Here is a 19,103-nt window from a genome sequence, read left to right on the forward strand (position 1 = left end):
CTGGCACAGGCCTCAGAAGAATGGGCATTTTCCATTCACCCCTGAACCAGGGAAGCCATCCACGAAACATCCAAGTTTGTCTATAACATCACCTGGAAGCAATCCTCTACCATGGAAGACTCTACCACTGCTCAGACATCAACCTGCTTAAAAGAGACTTCCCTTAACACTGAGAAGACTTAACAACAACGACCTGCTTACAGGACAGGGCTCTCTGCATTGCCCTTTAATTGTGAGGTGAAACGAGAGGATGCTCCACATCCTGAGTTCATTGTAGGATATGCAGATTCCAGTATCTTTAATACAGAAACATGATACCAGGGGCTGGAGAGATAGCATGTAGGTAAAGCGTTTGCCTTTCATGCAAGAGGTCATCGGTTCGAATCCCAGCATCCCATATGGTCCCCTGTGCCTGCCAGGAGCAATTTCTGAGCGTGGAGCCAGGAGTAACCCCTGAGCACTGCCGGGTGTGACCCAAAAACCACAAAAAAAATAATAATAATAAAAAAGAAACATGATACCAACAACAGAGACTGTGAAAAATAAAAGTGTGTTGGCACTACAGAGAATGTCTTGGATTGGACGATCTAGCTTGCCTGGAGCCTAGAGTTGGTCTTATGCCAGGAAACTTCAGGGGTAGGGTCTCTTTGTATTTAGGCCAAGGTTATTCCTTTCCATGCCCCTCATATTTTGGTGGGCCTATGCAAACAACAATTGCCACTCTAACATCTTTTTACTGTGCTCCTTTGACTTTAATCCTTAAAAAAAAAACCCCACTTAAACTTTTGAGGTTAACTTAAACTAATATGCATGTACATGGAAATGTAAAAAAAAATACTATGCCTCTGGGGTGAGAAAAAAAATACTATGCCTCTAATGTTTAAGGAGTTACCTAAGTTTTATGGTTTTAGATTGCCTTGTGTGCTGCTAAGAAATACTATAATGTATTACAATCTGGGGACTTGAGGGACAAAGTAATTGTACATGGATTCTGTTTTATTTATCTTAATGTTCTTTGGCTGAAAGTTTAAAATTAAGATATTAGCAAGGGGACTTCTGAGAATTATATTATGGGTGATTGTCCTTCCATTGTAACTTTACCTTATCCTCTTTCTCTGCATCTTTGTTCTCATAATTAAAAATAAAAATTAGGGCCCAGAGAGATAGCACAGTGGTTTTGCCTTGCAAGCAGCCGATCCAGGACCAAAGGTGGTTGGTTTGAATCCCCGTGTCCCATATGGTCCCCATGCCTACCAGGAGCTATTTCTGAGCAGACAGCCACGAGTAACCCCTGAGCAATGCCGGGTGTGGCCCCAAAACAAAAAATAAATAAATAAAAAAAAATAAAAATAAAAATGATTTAAAAAAAAAGTGGAGAGTAAGGTGTGGACTCTGTCAGACAATCAGATGGGATGTAAGAGGGGATTGCAGCAGGGTGTGTGCTTCTGTGTTTAGGGGAGACAGGGTCAGGGAATTAGGGAATGCAGGGTGCATGCTCTGGGTGTTAAAACAGGGTGTGTGCTTAAGGTGATTAGCCACACACACACACACACACACACACACACACACACACACACACACACACACAGTAAAGAGAGAAAGGGCTCAAAGGTTTCTATACCCCAAAATATAGAAAACTTTTCTTTCCTCATATAAGATTACAACCAAATGCAAATTAGCTGGAGCCTGACTCAGAAACAAAGGATATGAGACATTCTTGGGACAATTAGAGGAAAACTGAATAAGAACTCTAATTTGGTGGCCGGACAGATAAACAGTGCTAGGGCATTTGCCTTGCACGCGACTGAACCAGGACTGCCAATGGTTTACTTCCTGGCATCCCAGATGGTCCCCCAAATCTGCCAGGAGCGATTTCAGAGCAGGAGTAACCCCTGAGCACCATTAGGTGTGACCTCCCCAAAAAAGAACTCTCATTTGGGTGACATTGTTGGATTAATTATCTGTACTAGGCAAGATCAAGGTATTATAGTTAAGTGGGAAAATTCCCTTTTCTTAGGGATATATATATTGAAATATTTAAAGGTTAAGAGTTATGGACCAGGGCCAGAGAGATAGCATGGAGGTAAGGCATTTGCCTTTCATGCAGAAGGACGGTGGTTCAAATCCCGGCATCCCATATGGTTCCCTGTGCCTGCCAGGGGCAATTTCTGAGCATAGAGCCAGGAGTAACCCCTGAGCAGTGTCGGGTGTGACCCAAAAATCAAAAAAAAAAAAAAAAAAGAGTTATGGACCAAGAACTTAGCTCTGCACTCAGTCCCTCCCCACATAGAGTATCATTTCCTTTCTCCTGTACTTTCCATTAAACTACCTTCTTAAAAAGAAAGAGTTATGGAACCACGACAATGATGCTATGGTATGAGCACATGTTACATGCTGGAGACTCAGGCTCCACATGGGCCTTAAAGCACCATTGTGAGCAACCCCAGAATAGAACAAAAGTGGTATAGAAGGCAAGAATTTAGTGTTTGGGGCCCGAGTGAAGGCAAGAGTGCATTGGGGCTGGTGTTTGCCATGCACATAGCCAACCCTGGTTTGATTCCCAAAAATCACTTATGGTACCCTGAACTCTGCCAGGAGTGATTCCTGAGCACCTCCGGGTGTGGTCCAAAAACAAACAACAACAACAAAAATAATTTAGTATTTGACAATTAAGATAATAAAATAACATGCTGGTTATGGTTTGAGTAATGGGGATATTGGAGGCCTCTTGTGGGACTAGATCTGGTCTTTAAAAATGGAGTGGGCTGGAGCCGGGAAGGTGGCGCTAGAGGTAAGGTGTTTGCCTTGCAAGCGCTAGCGTAGGACAGACCTCGGTTCGATCCCCCGATGTCCCATATGGTCTCCCTAAGCCAGGGGCGATTTCTAAGCGTATAGCCAGGAGTAACCCCTGAGCATCAAATGGGCATGGCCCCAAAACAAAAACAAACAAACAAAAAAAAAAAACACAAAAAAATGGAGTGGGCTTCGTTCCCAGCATCTCCACAAAAAAAAAAAAATGGAGTGGGGGGGGGCCCGGAGTGGTGGCGCAAGCGGTAAGGTGTCTGCCTTGTACACCCTAGCCTAGGACAGAGTGTGGTTCAATCCCCTGGAGTCCCATATAGTCCCCCAAGCCAGGGGCGATTTCTGAGCGTAGCCAGGAGTAATCCCTGAGCATCACTGGGTGTGGCCCAACCCCCCCCCCCAAATGGAGAGGGGCAGGAGTGATTGCACAGTAGGTAGGGCATTTGCCTTACATGCAGCTAACCCAGGCTCGATTTCAGGTATCCCATATGATCCTGAGCCTGCCAGGAGCAATCTCTGTTTTTTTTTTTTTTTTGGTTTTTGTTTTTTTTTGGTTTTTGGGCCACACACGGCGGTGCTCAGGGGTCACTCCTGGCTGTCTGCTCAGAAATAGCTCCTGGCAGGCACGGGGGACCATATGGGACACCGGGATTCGAACCAACCACCTTTGGTCCTGGATCGGCTGCTTGCAAGGCAAACGCCGCTGTGCTATCTCTCCGGGCCCCAATCTCTGTTTTTTTGGGGTTACACCTGGCAGTACTCAGGGGTTACTTCTGTCTCTATGCTCAGAAATCGCTCCTGGCAGGCTTGGGGGACCATATGGGATGCTGGGATTTGAATCACTGTCTTTTTGCATGTAAGGCAAATACCTTACCTCAATGCTATCTCTCCAGCCCCAGGAACAATCTCTGAGCACAGAGCCAGGAGTAACCCCTGAGCAATGCCAGGTGTGGCCAAATAAGGGTGGGTATTTTTGTGGGGAAAGTTCTCAAGTGCTACTCAGGGGACCTAGGGGCAACTCCCAGAGTTCTCTGCCAGGCTGAGGATACTGGAAATTACCACATCCACCCTGGCAGTGTTTGGAGGATATGTTGTGCTTTTACCTTTGTACTGTGTCTCCAGATCTCTTTCCCCAACCTGGGAAGACTTTAATGTGCTCACTTTCAAGTTTAAAGAGCCCATGTAGAACTATTTATGCTGTGAATAATTTTTTTTTTTTTGGTTTTTGGGCCACACCCGTTTGACGCTCAGGGGTTACTCCTGGCTATGCGCTCAGAAATCGCCCCTGGCTTGGGGGGACCATATGGGACGCCGGGGTATCGAGCCACTGTCCGTCCTATGCTAGTGCTTGCAAGGCAGACACCTTACCTCTAGCGCCATCTTCCCGGCCCCTATGCTGTGAATAATTTTACGGAACATCTTTACATTGTTGTAAAGTTTTTATCCAGGGGCTGGAGTGCTAATAGAGTAGGTAAGATGCTGGCCTTGTACACAGCCATTCCTGGTCTCCCATATGGTCCCCTAACACTGCCAGGAGTGATTCCTGAGTGCAGAGCCAGGAGTAAGTCTGCTGAGCATTGCTGGGCGTGACTCAAAAACAAAACAAATGAAAACAAGTTTTTTTTAATCCTCCCTAATGCCATCACTGGCAAGAATAGTTTTGAGACCAACTGCTCTAACCTAGTTACCTGCTATTAATAAATGCCTGAGCTCTATTTTTTGTAAACCAGCAGTCTGAATTACATAGCATTAATTTGACAAATAGTATGCTCTATTAAAATAGCCATCTGTTTACATTTCTTCAGAGAACATAAAATTGCTTAACTGAGACACAACATACTAATAACATCCAAACAAAAATTTTTTTCCAGAAGGATTGTTTTTATGACCAACTATTTTAAAAGGCAACCTACTGAAGATTTGTCTGCCCTAGTAGGTGGTTAAGTGACAGGATAATGGACTTATGGCGTGAAAATGAAAGCTTACACTTTCTGACTAACAGCTATTTAAAAGTATTAAAATACAATATTGTATGTATGTTGCATATATATGACATATATGTGACTGTCAACTTGTTATTTACATTTCAAAGATATAATGATACCTTATCTTTTTTTCTCAGTGTTTCTTTTAGTGGAGGGGCACCCTCCACCCCGGGAAACCACCTGGCTCTGTGACATGGAGCCTGTTTGGCACATGAAGCCCTCAGGACCATATCCGGCCATTCTCAGGGGTCATGTGGAACTCAGTGTCCATGGTACTCCATGGCTCTGGCATGCAAAGCATGTACTCTAGACCTCTGAGCTATCTCTCTGGCTACTCATTGTGTATTTTAAGATATCTAAGCTTTGAGTCTAGGAGGTAGTAGCTCATAGGACTCTAGCCTTTTGTGCTGGAGCCCTGGGTTTGATTCTAGGTACCCGGTTCCTCTGAGCATTGCTAGGAAGGACCCCTGGGTACTGAGCCAGAAGTCATCCCAGCACTGCCAAATGTGGCCCCCAAACAAGTAAAATTAAATAAGGGTTTCCCAGTCTGTGGATCAGTGGATGAGAACTTGTCTTGCATGTACTTCCCCAAACCACATGATCCCTTAAGCTTCACCTAGTCCCCCAAGCACCCAATGCTGCTGTATTGTCCGCCCAAATAAAACAATTTCTTGCCTTTTTTTTGGGGGGGGGCAACACCCGGCAGCGCTCAGGGGTTACTCCTGGCTCTGCGCTCAGAAATCGCTCCTGGGAGGCTTGGAGGCCCATATGGGATGCTGGGGATCAAACCCAGGTCTGTCCTGGGTTGGCCACGTGCAAGGTGAATGCCCTACCACTGTGCTATTGCTCCGGCCCTGTCTTGTGGGTTTCTATGCCCCTTTTGGTGTTTCCTTACTGGCTCAGTGAGCATTTTAGTGTTTGACATTTGGATGCTAATGGCATTTCCTAACTCTGTCAACATGAAATTTAATTTGGAATGTTCTTTTGTGTTTTTATTTATTATTTATTTTGGGTCAGAGCCATACCAGTCAGTACCCAGGACTTAATAATGGCTCTGGGGGTGTGTGGCAGAGTGATAGCACAGCGAGGAGGGCATTTGCCTTGTATGCAGCCACACTGGATTAGATCCCTGGCATCCCATGTGGTTCCCTGAGACAGCCAAGAGTGATTCCTGAGCTCAGAGACAGGAGTAAACCTTGAGCAATTCTGAGGATGCTCATTCCTTCATTTCTGTACTATTTGGTCTTCCCTTATTTTTTTTTTGAGGGGGCACACCCAGCAGTGAGCAGGGCTGCACTCAGGAATTATTCCTGGCAGGGGAACCATATGGACCATATGCAATGCCAGGGAACTAACCTTGGTTGACTGCAGACAAGGCAAGCACCCTATTCATTGTATATTTCTTTGGCCCATCCTTCCCGGGATTTTTCCGAAAAAACAAATATGGGCCAGTTAGCTCATGCTTTACAAGTGGGAGAATGGGCTCCCTAGGCCAGCAGACTGTAGTGGCGCCTGATCTCTGGCACTCCAACTTCTCCTCTGTCTCTAAGAGCTGGCGAGCAAAATGGGTACCTGATGTCTTTGTGTTGTAGGGAACACGGGCCTCCTGGGGGACCTGCTGATTAGCCATTTCCTTGCACAACTCTTGTGGCATCTCTGGAATGCACTGGTTTGCTCTTGGCGGTCTTCTCCATACCCCTCAGGTCCCTGACCACAGGAGAGCCATTGGCCTCTGTGAGGCTTGGCCAGTGGCAGACCAAGTGCAGGACCAAAGAGGGAGGTGTCTGAAGTCCAGCCAATCAAAGAGGCTTACCTTATTTTTCTCCATGAGAGAGCATGGGTTCCTGGGGACAGAGGCCATGTAACAGAGTCCTTCAGCCCTTCCATTCTTCCACTTCACTTCACTTTCAGATTTTTGTTGTTGTTGTTGTTGTTGTTTTGGGTCACACCCAGCATCGCTCAGGAGTTACTCCTGGCTCCATGCTCAGAAATCACTCCTGGCAGGCTTGGGGAACCATAAGGGATGCCGGGAATCGAACCACTGACCTTCTGCATGCAAGGCAAAGGCCTTACCTCCATGCTATTTCTCCAGCTCCTCAGGTTTTTTTTTAACCTGAGCCCTTGGGCAGGGGTGATAAGGGTACGTGATGCCTCCTGTTATTGTGATTGGTGGGTCAGACTGATTTTTTTTTCCCTTTTTTTTGTTTTTGTTTTGTTTTGTTTTGGGGCCACACCTGGTGACGAACAGGGATTACTCCTGGCTATACGCTCAGAAATTGCCCTTGGCTTGGGGGACCATATGGGATGGTGGGGTTGAATCGCTGTCCATCCTAGGCTAGCACATGCAAGGCCTTACACCCTGAGCCACAGCTCCAGCCCCTAGTTTTTCCCCTTTTACAGTCTGCCTCTTTATTTCACTCCCAATGGATCCTTGATGTGGAGTGCACCATCTGTTTCTGTGTATTTGGCCAGAAGGAAAACTTTATGGAGTCTAGTAATGCTCTTGACCCACTGACCTGCCGTGGGAGTCAGAAAGTGTGGAGATAGCCCATACGTAGCACAGCAGGTAGGGCATTTGCCTTGCATGCGGCTAGTCTGGATTTGATCCCCGGCATCTTATATGGTCCCCCAAGACTGCAGGAGTGACTGTTGAACACAAAGTCAGGAGTAACCCGAGTGCCATCAGATGTGATCCAGAAACAAAAAAAACAAAAACAAATAAAAAAGAAAGTGCAGAGGTTGGGCCGGAGAGATATCACAGTGGTAAGGCGTTTGCCTTGCATGCAGAAGGACAATGGTTCGAATCCGGCATCCCATGTGGTCCCCCAAGCTTGCTGGGGGCAATTTCTGAGCATACAGCCAGGAGTAGCCCCTGAGCATTGCTGGTTGTGAATTAAAAAAAAGAAAGAAAAAGAAAAAGAAAAAAAAAGTGCAGAGGCCCCTGAGACTCAGGGCTTTCAGTCTTCATGGCTTGGGCTGATCAGGGGGCCAGAGAGATAGCATGGAGGTAAGGCCTTTGCTTTGCATGCAGAAAGTCGGTGGTTCGAATCCCAGCATCCCATATGGTCCCCTGAGCCTGCCAGGAGTGATTTCTGAGCAAAGAGCCAGGAGTAACCCCTGAGCACTGCCGGGTGTGACTCAAAAACCTAAATAAATAAATAAATAAATAAATAAATAAATAAATAAATAAAGGCTGATCAGTGCATGGCGAATCTGCTGGAGTTTGACCTACAAAGACCTCGTGATTTCCCTCTGCATTAGGTTAATCTGTGCTGACAAAATGAAAATATAGCTGTCAAGGTCTTCACCAGTGCTCACATCAACCTGATTCTGACAGCATGTGTCCAGGTAAAACCAAGCATGACTGTTTCTAGTGTGGTTCCTCTATCCACAGCAGCATCTTTTGAACTGAATAGAAATACAAATTTTCAGATCCCACTAACCTTAGATGAAGCAGAAAGTGTGAATGGGGCCCAGAAATCTATTTTAATAAGCTCATCAAGAGGTGCTGGCTTGGAAAAATGAGGCCCTCTACTCTGAATAACCCTGTCTTTTGTGGATGCCTCATTTGAAGTTGTGGAGTCATCCTGCAGTTGGTTTTTTGTTTGTTTGTTTTTGATCTTTTGGGCATCAGGGGCAGTGCTCAGGCGTTACTCCTTGTTCTGCACTCAGGAATGACTCCTGGCAGTGCCTATGTGGCGATATGGGATGCCGGGGCTTGAACTTGGGTCAGCTGTGTACAAGGCAAGCACCTTACACACTGTACTACTGCTCTGATCCACATCCTGTCGTCTTTTTTTTTGGGGGGGGGGCACACCCGGTGGCACTCCAGGGTTACTCCTGGCTTTGCACTCAGAAATCACTCTTTGGCAGGTTCAGGGACCGTAGGAGATTGCCAGGGAGCGAACCGAGGTCATCCGTGCGCAAGGCAAACGCCCCACCACACTGTGCTCCCGGCCCCCACATCCTACAATCTTGAAGCACAAACAGGTCAGCACTGGCAGTAATGCCCTGATGGTTCTCTGGTCACCAAGCTTCTGCCCTGATGGGGAAATGACCCCACAACCTCCAATTCTTCAAGTATTGTTTCAATTTTCTGCTGTATTTTTTCTTTTGTTTGTGGGCCACACCTAGTAGTGCTCAGGCATTCTCTTGGCTCTGTGATCAGAAATTACTCCTCATAGTGCGAGGGCGACCATATGGGATGCTGGGGATTGAACCCGGGTCAGCTGTGTGCAACACAAATGCCCTATCTGCTGTGCCCTTCTGCAGTATTTTTTTATTTATTTATTTATTTATTTATTTATTTATTTATTTATTTATTTATTTATTTATTTTTGGTCACACCCGGTAGCACTCAGGGATTACTGCTGGCTCTGAGGTCAGAAATGGCTCTTGGTAGGCTCGGGGGACCATATGGGATGCCAGGAATCAGACCCAGGATAGACTCAGGTCCTCTGTGTGCAAGGCAAGCATTCTACTGCTGTGCTATCACTCTGGTCCCCACTGTTTTTTTTTTTTTTTGTTTTTTTGTTTTTTTGGTTTTTGGGCCACACCCTGTGACGCTCAGGGGTTACTCCTGGCTATGCGCTCAGAAGTTGCTCCTGCTTCTTGGGGGGACCATATGGGACGCCGGGGGATCGAACCGTGGTCCGTCCTAGGCTAGCGCAGGCAAGGCAGGCACCTTACCTCCAGCGCCACACAGCCCGGCCCCCCCCACTGTTGTTATTTTTAACTAGTAGGACATGACTAAGAAAGTTCTGCTTGTGATAAGAATATTTTAATATGAAACTATTTAATATGGAAATAAGTATTAAATGAGGAGCTGAGGACACAATCTAATTTTTCCCCCCAAAGGGTGGCCCAGTTCTTGTTAAATCCTCAGATGCCTTGGGATCTGAGGGTCTCAGTTCTAAAGCATTCTCGAAACATGTTTACGTGTTTTTAAAAAACAGCTTGTAGGGGCCGGAGTGGTGGCACTAGAGATCAGGCGTCTGTCTTCCAAGGGCTAGCCTAGGATGGACCTCAGTTCCATATGGTCCACCCAAGCCGGGAGCTATTTCTGAGTGCATAGCCACAAGTAACTCCTGAACGTCAAACGGGAGTGGCCCCCAAAAAAACAAAACAAAACCAAAACAAAACAACAACAACAACAAAAAAACAGCTTGTAGCATCAGGGAAGTCAGGGGTGAGGCATTTCTGGGGAATTACTGAAGGTCACCAATACAAAAAAACTTGTTTTCACTAGCAACACCATATAGAGGGTCTTTTCCTTCCCAGTAACAATCTCGACACTAACCAGCCTTTCCCCACCCACTGCCCATTCTAAACTCTGGGGCTGGGACCTATGATCCTCCCTATCTTTCCTGTTAGGGTCCCCCAGTTTGCTAGATAAGCTCTAGAACTCAGGGAGGTACTTGGCCTAGTAGGACCCAGTTCTCTTGAAGGCAGCAACTTAGGTCAGCTGAATAGAAGTGAGCAGAGGGCAAGTTGTATGTGGATGACAGTGTATGGCAGTTGCTACCAGGACTGCTCTGGATTTCCCCACTTCCAGCACCTCTGAAGGTTACCAAAGCCTTCACTTAGGATTTTCATTGGGGACCTGATGATGGAGGCGGGATTGATCAAATTATCTGCCTTGGATAAGTAAGTCCATTTTCAGCCATTCTTCTTTCCTCAGAACTTGCATGAGTTGCATGGAGCTGACTGCTAGAATTTTCTGGAGATGAGCACATGCTCCCAAAGGGTTACCATCATATCATAGATCCTGGTACATAAGAGGTTTATTTTGCATGACCAAAAAAAAAAAAAAATGCTCCTTTCATCCTATCATGTATGAAACTATGAGTTCAGGAGCAAGGTGCAGGAACGAGATTGAAAGCTAAAACAATGTTTTCTTCTTAGGTCACAGTATCTCAGTTTCATTAATCTCAGAAACAGCAGTGCCTGTCCTTGTTAAACCTGATTTGTATTGCTGTTTAATGAGTCCTTGCAGCGTGAAATTCTCAATGGTTTTTAACACATTATTACTTAAATGCTTGTTAGGCATGTACTAAGTCATGTCTTCCATATATATGGTTAAGGAAGTGTAGCCAAGGTCACTACAGTGCCACGATGGCCTTGCTATGACCTAGCGTATGTGTTACATTAAATTTTTTAAATGTCCGTTGTTTTTTAATTTTCTTTCTTTATTGCTGTGGAGGTTGTTTCTCAGAGGTGCTTGGGGACCAAAAGGGTTGTATCTAGCTGTTGGCAGGAAGCCATGTAGTAGAGTGGACTCAACTTGGGGCCTGGCTCTACCACTTGAGGCAAATCCCTGGCCCTTGTGCTTTATTTTTTAATGAGCACGACAAGTTCATTATTGGACATTTAAGAAGGGGAGAGGGAATCAACTTCCTCCAACTGAGAAGAATGCCTAAGACCCAAAGTTTTGACACTTCTTTTTTTCAGTTTGACACCGAAACTGCTAGAGATCTGCACTAAGGAATATCATTGTATTGACAAATGAAGGAATGAAATGCTGTGTCAACATACAGATTTGACTTAACACACTCCTGGGTAGAATATGCCCTTATTTAATCTATAAAATTCTCATTGTAACCTAGGTAGTATGAGAGAAAACCGGGGGACCCCTCTCCATTTGTGTAAGACGGTGTCTGCTGTCAATAAGAAACATCAGAGCACTATAATCAACATGGGGAAAATTGCTCTTCATCCGTACAGAAAGATGTAAGGCTTGGAGAAGTTCCCTTTAGCTCATAACCAGCTCATTCAGCTGGTGTGCTCCACTGGACGTTTATGATGGCACCCGCCGATGTTCCTTTTCCGTGCTGTGCCGCTCGTGGGCCTTCTGATGGCTAGAGGTCAGTTTACGCCACCAAATAAAGCATAAGCTGAAGTTGACTTCAATAGCCTTTTCATCAGACCAGCTGGATGACTGTGCTCTGGGCTCCTGTTTTGGGATCAACCAAGGGAAAGTGAGACCGAGATCCCCATGGTTCCATGTCTGCTAGACTTAGGTGCTCAAGGTACACAGGCCCCAGCTGTCTCCGCTACGGACTCAGATTCCAAGTTTGGGAAGCTGGCACCCTGGATTCCTTTCCCTCCTCCTGCAAGGCCTACCGAGAAGATAAGGCCAATCATGTAAGAACTATTTCCTGATAACCACGCACTCCCATCTGTGAATAAAGGGGGTAAAGGCTGTGCCAGTAATGGGTGTTTGCTATGTCTCTCGTCTCCCCCAGGATCTGCACGAAGGAGAGACTTTGGCGGTGGGCTCCGTGACTCCTGCGAGTCTCACGGGCTGTCTGCGCAAGTGAGGGCCTACGAGCAGCCTGGAGAAGAATGCCTAAACCCAACGTCCAGTCCTCAGGGTGAGACTAGACCCTCCTGCTCTCGCGTGTGGGTGGGCCCGGCAGGCCTCGCCTGTGTCCGGATCCTGCAAAAGAGTGGCCTCCCGCCTGCGGACCCTGACTGTCCCTCCCCGAGCCTCTGGTGTGGCAACTGTCTGGGTTCCAGTCTTGGGTCTGTCTGCACACACAGGAACGGCGCGACGGAGCGTCACCCTTAGGGCCAAGGTGCCTCCGAGCCTCCCTGGGCCCTGAGTTGGCGCCTTTTGTGTTTCCTGTGGAGGCCAGAGGGAGCCTGCAGGCTGTCAGTCAGTCGCTTGCTGGGCCTCACGGCCATCACCTCGGCCGGGACGGGGCCCCGTGGCGTCTTCTCGAGAGGGCGCGGGGGTCCCGACTCCACTGGGCCTAGGCGAGCCTGCTTTTGGGGGGCTCTAAGGCCCCTCAGAGAAGGCCCTCTCAGTCGCCACAGCCCTGGCGGCCTCCAGGAACACACCCTCCCGACGACTCCGATCCGGCCCGGGCTCTCGGAGCGGGCGGGCGGGCGACGGCCAGAGGGCCGACGAGGACGCCAACAGCGCGCGACCTTCCACGCCCGGGCCGGGCCGGGCCGGGCCGGGCCGCGTCCTCCGCCTCAGTCAGCCGGCCTCACCCAGCTCCCCTCACGCGCCAGCCCCGCTCGCGGCTCTGATTGGCTGGCGATGAGCTCATAGTCGGGCGCATCCGGGCCCTTTCCCCTCCCCCCTACCCCCCTCCCCGGAGCCCCGCCTCCTCGGGCCCGGCGACGTCGACCAACCGCCTCCACCGGGCGGCGCTCGAGCCTGAGCCTCAGACGGGCATCCGTGTCGTCCAATGAGGCGCGGCAGGATCCTTCCATCCAATCAGATGCGTCTTCCTGGGACCGGGGCGGGGCTTAGCCGGGGGCCCGGTAACTGGGCAGAGTCGCGGGCTCTTTGGACGCCGGATTTCGAGAGCAGGAAGGGAGAGGGGCCATGGCGGTTTTGGCACAAACACGGAGAGCGCCACAGTGGCTCGGCTGGGACTGGGGGTGTTGGAAGCCGAGCCAATCGCCTCTCAACTTTTTAAGAGCCCCCGTCTTCTGCGCGTTTATTTAAAAAAAAAAAAAAAAAAAGCCGGTGTGTGAAAAAAAAAAAATCATCCGGTGACGGGCACAGCGAGATAGCCAATGGCTGAGCTCTCAGGTCACGCTCCGGACCAATCAGGAGAGAGAGATTCCGTGGGCCCCGCCCTCAGGGGCGGACCGTGTTGACGGACACCGCACCGCCCTATGACCGTCGCCGACGGGGCGGGGGCCCCAGGGGCGGGGCCGTGGAGGCGAACGACGAAGGAAGAGCCGGGTGGGCCCGCCTCCCGTGGGCGGCGTTTGACGGACAGCCGATCGGGGGGCCAATAGGGAGGCGGCCGCCGCTGGCGGCCAGGAGCCAATGGGGTGCCAGGAACACAGAGGCGGGGTTCTGCGGGCGGGCCGAGGCAGGCGCGAATGATCGACGGGCCCTCACCAGTAGATGCGGGGAGACCGCGCAGGCCGCCAATGACGGGGCCGGGCGGGGGCGGGCCGTGGGGGGGCGAGGGGCGGGGCGCCGAGCGTCCGAGGCGAGGCAGGCGGCGGAGCGGCCGCCAGCGGCTCGGAGGCTGTGAGGAGCGGCGCGAGCTCGGGAGCGGCTGGGAGCGGTTCGTCTCGTCTCGTCGCGGCTCGGCTCGGCTCGGCTCGGCTCGGCGCGGCGCGGCCCGGCGCGCTTCTCTCCGGGGGCCTCCGGGTGGAAGATGCTCCGGAGCGACGAGGCGGCGGCTCGGAAGGAGCGACGAGGCTCTCCCGGCGGCCGCGGCGGCGGCGGCGGCGACGACGAAGGCGCGCGGGGCCGGGCGCTCGCGTGAAGGGCGGGACGGCGGCGGCGGGGAAGGCGAAGGCGCAGGCGAAGGCGAAGGCGAAGGCGCAGGCGGCCCGGGCGGGCGCAGGCGCAGGCGGAGGCGGAGAAGGACGCGGCCGGCCTCGCTCGCTCCCGGCCCAGCTCCGCGCGCGCAGGTGAGGAAGGGCGGCGCGGCCCCGCCGGGCTTGCTGCGCCGAGGCGAGGCCGAGGGACCCGGTGGCGCGGCGCGCTGAGCCCAGGCCCCGGGAGGCCGACGCCAGGCGAGGCGAGGCGAGGCTCTTCGGACGCGCTAGGCCCCGGGTCGGGGTCGGGCCCGTCCCCGCGCGCCGAGGCCGCGGCCTGCTGCCGGACGTGCCCGCGTCGCCGGCGACCCGGCCGGAGCCGTTGGGGACGCCTCGCCCGCCGCCCTCCGCGTGGGCCGGACACCTGTTTCCCGCGGCCCGCCGGACTTGGCGAGGCCCGAGGCCCTTCGTGGCGGCGCCGCCGCCCCCGCCGCGCTGCCGGGGGGCCGGGCCGGAGGCTCCTCGCGAAGGCTTGGGCGCCCCGCGCAGGGAAAGTGCCCGGCCACGCCCGGGCCCCGCTCCTGGCGGCGTCCACCATCCCCGTGGGCGCCGGGACTGTCGCTGGGGGCCTCACGGCCACCGAGGCCTCTCGTCGCGTCCCCGGGATCGCCCCGCGAAGCGCGCCTCCCGGGCCGGCTCAGCGTGAGCGACCCTTCTCGGGGAAACTGCTTTCCGTAGCAGAATGCGGGGGGTCCCTCCCGGACGCCGGGGTCCGAGATCCGAAGCGCCGCCCCGCCTCCTGCTGCCGCTCCGGCCCCCTGAGTCAGAACGTGAAGGGTCCGCCGTTCATAAGTTTTTGTCGTTCATAAGAACCAGACCAGGCCAGAGGGGGCCCAGGAACAGTGGGGATGGTGGCTTCACGTCGACATACCGTCCACTTACTTTGTCTTGGCTTTGGCCCATACCCGGTAACGCCGGGGTTGGTGGGTTGGGGGCGTTACTCCTGGGTATGCGCTCAGAAATGGCTCGGTCCCCTGGCCTGGGGATCGAACCCAGGTCTGTCCTGGGTCAGCAACATGCAAGGCAAACGCCCTACCGTAAACTTTGGTTGGTCGGTCGGTTTTTGGGTCACACCCGGCGGCGCTCAAGAGTTCCTCCTGGCTTCTACCCGCAGAAATCGCTCCTGGCAGGCTCGGGGGACCCTGTGGGATGCCAGGATTCGAACCACCGGCCTCCTGCACGCAAGGCAAACGCCCTACCCGGACCGTGCTATCTCTCTGATCCATTTACCGTAAACTTTTTGGGGGGGGTTTTGGGTCACACCGGCAGCGCTCAGGGGCTCCTCCAGGCTCTACGATCAGAGGTCGCTCCTGGTAGGCCCGGGGGACCCTATGGGAGGCCGAGATTCGAACCGCCGTCCTTTTGCGTCTAAGGCAAGCGCCCTACCTCTGTGCTCTCTCTCTGGCCCCTACCGTAAACTTTTAACACCTGTAACCATATTATCTAAATTAACCACCAGCACCACGAACCTTTTATTTATTTATTTATTTAATTGGGTCACTACCTGGCTGGCGCTCAGGGCTTACTCCTAGGAGGCTCTGAGCTCAGAAATCACTCCTGGCAGGCTGGGTGGGTGGGGTGGGGAAACAGACCATAAAGGATGCCCGGGATTCAAACCAGGGTCTCTTCCTCTGTTGGGGCCTCAGGGCAGAGTTCTTCGTATATACGGTTCTGGCCCCTCCATTACCATACACTTGTAACACCTGTTACCGTATTTATGCACTTAGCATAAAACAGAATTATGTTTGGGGTACTGCTGAAATTTTTTTTTGGGTATAATACTATTGATTTGAGTTTCCAGGCTTCCTTCCCCCCAAAAAACTTGATTTAGACTTTACCTTAATTTCCAACTTTGGAGAGAAGCCAAACACTGACTTCTCTTGTATCTTGAGAGCTTTAGTTTTACTGAAGAGGTGTGGAGAACTAGTACCAGCCACAGGGGACACTCCACTGGGAACTTGCCTTTCAGGGGAACAGCCCCCTCATACATACAAACCAGCTTTTCTTGTGGTCGAAACACCCAAGGACATAGCTCAAAGGGGCAGGACACGCAGGCTCTGTATGAGCTCGGCCGCATGTGGCCTGGTGGATGCAAAGCTGTGCAGTTTAGAACTTCATTTAGAGCTCTGCAGAGCCCCTGCAAACATCTAGAACTCCCATCTCATCATCACTCGGTGCAGGAGAAGTTGACCTTAGTAGTATTTTGCTTTCCAGCTGTGGAATTCGTTACAAGGACAACTGATCTCTTTTTTTTTTTTTTTTTTTTTTTTTGGTTTTTTGGGTCACCCCCGGCAGTGCTCAGGGGGTATTCCTGGCTCCAGGCTCAGAAATTGCTCCTGGCAGGCACGGGGGACCATATGGGATGCCGGGATTCGAACCGATGACCTCCTGCATGAAAGGCAAAACGCCTTACCTCCTTGCTATCTCTCCTGCCCGACAACTGATCTCTTAACAAATGGTAACATGGTATTCACACTCTTGTTTTTTTTTTTGTTTTTTTTTTTTGTAATTACTTAGAACAGCAAAACACTGATTTAAAAAGAAAATAAAATTTATTTTCTTTTTTTTTTCTGCTTTTTTTTCTGGGGGGGTCACACCCAGCCGTGGCTCTGCACTCGCAATTGCTCCTGGCAGTCACGGGGGACCATATGGGAATCCGGGATTTGAAACCCTCCGTCCTGAGTCCTGAGTTGGCCGCTTGAAGGCAAATATCCTACAGCAGTGCTATCTCTCCGGTCCAGAAAATAATTTTTAGTCTATAATCTGAATATATTAACTAGACCTTTTTTAAACCCCTAAAGAAGCATTTGTATTGTGATTGAAACCTCTGTGTAGATTTTTTTTTCTTTTTCTTTTTTTTTTTTTTTTTGTTGCTTTCTTTTTCTCTCTGTAGATTTAAATTTTTTTTTTTTTTTTTTTTTTTGGAGGGGTCCTTCCTCAGAGATGCTGGGTGCCATCTGAACTCACTTGGTAGTTGCTGAATGGAGTTCCTGCCTGGGCCTGTCCACATGAAGCTTCTCAGCATCCTTTCTGGGCTCTTGACCCTCTTTGAGAGGTGCTGCCACTGAGAACAAACTTCATGTTTTTAGTCAGGTAGGAATGTGAGTAAAGTATAATGAAGACTGAATTTTTTTTTTTTTGGGTCTCAACCGGCTGTGCTCAGGGGTTACTCCTGGCTCCATGCTCAGAAATTGCTCCTGGCAAGCCCGGGGGACCATATGGGACGCCGGGATTCGAACCGATGACATCCTGCATGAAAGGCAAACGCCTTACCTCCATGCTATCTCTCCAGCCCCTGAAGACTGAATTTTTTTGACTGAATTCTTGATAATGTTAGAGTTTGCAAAGTGTCCATACTGTCCTTTCATTCTCAAACTTTTTTGTTTGTCTTTGGGCCAAAGCTCAAAGCTTACTCCTGGCTCTGCGCTTAGGAATCACTCCTGGTGGTGTGTGCGGAGGGGACATTATATGGGATACTGGTGATAGAATTGAGTAAGGCAAGATCCCAGTCCAGTATACTATCTCTGGTTCCCAAAAATCACTTGTTTTTTTCTTTTTGGTTTTTCGGGCCACACCGGTTTGATGGCTCAGGGATTACTCCTGGCTAAGCGCTCAGAAATTGCCCCTGGCTTGGGGGGACCATATGGGACATCGGGGATTGAACTGCGGTCCTTCCTTGGCTAGCGCTTGCAAGGCAGACACCTTACCTCTAGTGCCACCTTGCCGGCCCACCCAAAATCACATTTTTTTTTTTTTTTTTTTTGGTTTTTGGGCCACACCCGGCGGTGCTCAGGGGTTACTCCTGGCTGTCTGCTCAGAAATAGCTCCTGGCAGGCATGGGGGACCCTATGGGACACTGGGATTCGAACCAACCACCTTTGGTCCTGGATCGGCTGCTTGCCAGGCAAACGCCGCTGTGCTATCTCTTCGGGCCCCCCAAAATCACATTTTAAGTTTTTCATGAAAGAAAGGATTTTTATGTTCTTATCCAGATGCAATTTTCACTCACAAACTACTTTGAAATATTTCATGTAGATTTTCAAAAGCACAGAATTGCTAGAGACCTTTTTTTGCCTGTGTCTGCCAGGAACTGCCAAATTTCTTAATATATGACAGATGTCTTCCAATTTTTCTCTTTTCTCTCAACTGTGTTTTAGTACAGCATCTTGATTCGGCTAGATGTAATAAGTTTTCTGATTCTGTTTCTAAATGTTAATTTTTTATTTTTTTTTTGGTTTTTGGGTCACACTCGGCTGTACTCGGGTTACTCCTGGCTCTGTGCTCAGAAGTAGCTCCTGGTAGGCTCGGGGGACCATATGGGATGCCGGGATTTTGAACTGGGTTCGTCCTGTGTTGGCCGCGTGCAAGGCAAATGCCGTACTGCTGTACCATAGCTTCCCCCCCCCCTACATGTTGTTGTTGTTATTATTTTGGCTTTTGGGTCATACCTGGCAGCGCTCAGGGGTTACTTCTGGCTCTGTGCTCAGAAATTACCCTGGCAGGCTCGGGGCCATATGGGATGCTGGTATTCGAACCAAGGTTCATTCTGTGTTGGCCGCCTGCAAGGCCTTACCGCTGTGCTATCGCTCTGGCCCCTAAATGTTAATATTTTTTTAACTTTTAAGAAACAAATTAACTTTATAGCAATTAAAATCTGCTTCGATTTTTCAACAATATACTCCAAAATAATAACTGAATCCATTTGATTTATCTAGTAAATAAAAAGAGCTGTAACATTGCTTTATTTTGCAGGGAGGGGTCCACACCCAGTGATGACTAGCATCCTGGTGATGCTCTGAGGACCATATGGATGTGAGGGAATTGAGCCCAGCCCAGATCTGCCACATGAAAAGCAAGCGCCCTCCCCACTATGATGTTGCTTCAGTCCTTGAACTTTATGTTAAACGTTGTCAGTTGTGTTAAAATTTTAAGTATATGGGGCCGGGAAGGTGGCGCTGGAGATAAGGTGTCTGCCTTGTAAGCGCTACCAAGGAATGGACCGCGGTTCGATCCCCCGGC

At 50.2% G+C, this 19,103-nt stretch overlaps 1 protein-coding gene across 2 annotated transcripts in view; it reads left to right on the plus strand.

Moving 5' to 3' along the window:
* The first annotated feature begins 13,896 nt into the window (after window positions 1-13,896).
* The window catches only part of PPM1B (protein phosphatase, Mg2+/Mn2+ dependent 1B), a 46,877-nt gene continuing 41,670 nt past the window's right edge, over window positions 13,897-19,103 (plus strand). Inside the window, exon 1 of one of the 2 annotated variants that reach the window (XM_049784259.1) lies at window positions 13,897-14,177. The gene's annotated coding sequence lies outside the window, so the exon portion shown is untranslated. The remainder of the gene's footprint in view (window positions 14,178-19,103) is intronic. The other variant, XM_049784260.1, reaches the window with a different exon arrangement.

Source organism: Suncus etruscus, chromosome 12 (genome assembly GCF_024139225.1).
Source record: "Suncus etruscus isolate mSunEtr1 chromosome 12, mSunEtr1.pri.cur, whole genome shotgun sequence".
In the NCBI taxonomy this organism is placed as follows: Eukaryota; Metazoa; Chordata; class Mammalia; order Eulipotyphla; family Soricidae; genus Suncus; species Suncus etruscus.